Source organism: Babylonia areolata, chromosome 9, assembly GCF_041734735.1.
Source record: "Babylonia areolata isolate BAREFJ2019XMU chromosome 9, ASM4173473v1, whole genome shotgun sequence".
In the NCBI taxonomy this organism is placed as follows: Eukaryota; Metazoa; Mollusca; class Gastropoda; order Neogastropoda; family Buccinidae; genus Babylonia; species Babylonia areolata.
The window spans coordinates 43,146,536-43,149,035 of NC_134884.1; positions in this window are offsets into that span (position 1 = coordinate 43,146,536).

Below are 2,500 nucleotides of genomic sequence, written 5' to 3' on the forward strand. Positions count from 1 at the left end.
AAACAGCTGTCAATTTCTGGCAGAGAGAGGACATGGTAATGGCAGAAGCAGCAGAAAAGAGTTCCAGCTGGATCTGGTCGAGGAGGAATGAAAGTAAACTTCATAATGATTACATTTTCCCTACTCAAACTGGGCGTACGATGGCTCAGTGGTTAAAACGTCTGCCAGAAAAGGTGACACAGTCCTGAAGTGGCTACCACCCTGGAGGCGCGGGTTCGAACCTGCTGAGGACCAGAAAGACAGAAAAAAGAAAAGGCGGCAATACAAGGGCACCCAGGAGTCATGACGTGGGTGTGGCCCGGCGCCCTTAGAGTGTAAGGAGTTCAGGGCAAAACACTTGACTGAGGGGGCTTCTTCTCTGAAGACCTTGTACTGTCCAGCTCTCCCTAGAGTTTCTTTTCAATATAAATATATATATATATATATAAAGAGAGCGAGAGAGAGAAGTAAACGTCAATCGTTTGCAAGCCTACTGGGTGTCGTTGGAAGTTGGCGGTTGGAGGGGGAGGGGTGGGGTGGGGTGGGGTTAACCTGCGACAGTTTTTGACAAGACTGAAATGGATAGACATCATGATCGACTTCCATCACTGACCTGTCCATATGACCTTGAATGCAGGTCAAGGTCAAGGTCAGGTCACAAAGGGTACACCGAAAGAACTGTGAAAACTTGTGTACGGCGTGAACATGTGTCTGTATGTGGTCCCTTGGGTGGGGTGGAAGAGGTAGTATACATCTGTCCTGCAGGAAACGCTAAAGGCCCCCGGAGATTTGAACATGGGGATAGGGGAGCGGGGGCGAGGGGGGAGGGTGATAATGTCGTCGTCATCGTCGTCGGTGATCGATTTCCATCACTCCCTTAGGGTAATGTCACTGCTTCCTCTGGCTGCTCCGCATCACTGATCCATCCTCCTCCTCCTCCTCCTCCTCCACCCTCTTGTTCTCCTTCATCCTCTTTCTTTTTTTTTTCTTTTTTGTTGATGTTCTTCTTCTTCTTCTTCTTCTTCTTGTGTGTGTGTGCGTGTTTGTCTCTTTGTTGTTGTTGTTGTTCTTCTTCTTCGTCGTCGTCGTCTTCTTCTTCTTCTTCTCTTTCTTTGTCTTTTCCCCTGCACCACCCACAACTGAAGATCACGACGTTGTCCAAAGTCATGGTATAATACAGCGTTTATATATGTGTGTATATATAGAGAGAGAGAGAAAGAGAGAAACTTGCGTTTTTTGTTTTGACATAAAGACTCTTCTGTCAGCTCTTTTCTTTTTCTTTATCTGTGTTCTTCATTTCCGTGAGCTAGCAAATTGATTTATCAGGGCTAATTCTGTATGCCTAACAACAAAAAAGCGTATTCTCTCCATTATGGACTCTCCCGCCTGCAGAAAGCGATCATGACGTCACTTTAACGTCGCGTTAATGACGTGTTTTCCACTTAGAAGCCCAAAACACGGAACATCGTGTTCATGTCATTTTTACCCAAACAGGACCCCAGACAGAGCATAGCTTTAATGTTGTTTCTCGCCATTAGGACCCCAAAACAAAGAGGATCTTGTTAATGCCGTGTTTCCCCCATTAGGAATCTAAAATATAGAACATCGCGTTTATGTCGTTTATCCCTGAACACAGAACATCGCTATAACGCCGTTTTTCCCCATTAGGACCCAAAACACAGAACACCACGTTAATGCCGTTTTTCCCCATTAGGACCCAAAACACAGAACACCACGTTAATGCCGTTTTTTTCCCCATTAGGACCCAAAACAGAACACCACGTTAACGCCGTTTTTCCCCATTAGGACCCAAAACAGAACACCACGTTAACGCCGTTTTTCCCCATTAGGACCCAAAACAGAACACCACGTTAATGCCGTTTTTTTCCCCATTAGGACCCAAAACACAGAACACCACGTTAATGCCGTTTTTTTCCCCATTAGGACCCAAAACAGAACATCACGTTAATGCCGTTTTTTCCCCATTAGGACCCAAAACACAAAACATCACGTTAATGCCGTTTTTCCCCATTAGGACCCAAAACACAGAACACCAAGTTAATGCCGTTTTTCCCCATTAGGACCCAAAACACAGAACACCACGTTAATGCCGTTTTTCCCCATTAGGACCCAAAACACAGAACACCACGTTAATGCCGTTTTTCCCCATTAGGACCCAAAACACAGAACACCACGTTAATGCCGTTTTTTCCCCATTAGGACCCAAAACACAGAACACCACGTTAATGCCGTTTTTCCCCATTAGGACCCAAAACACAGAACACCACGTTAATGCCGTTTTTTCCCCATTAGGACCCAAAACACAGAACACCACGTTAATGCCGTTTTTTCCCCATTAGGACCCAAAACACAGAACACCAAGTTAATGCCGTTTTTTCCCCATTAGGACCCAAAACACAGAACACCACGTTAATGCCGTTTTTTCCCCATTAGGACCCAAAACACAGAACACCAAGTTAATGCCGTTTTTCCCCATTAGGAACCAAGAAACACGGACAGA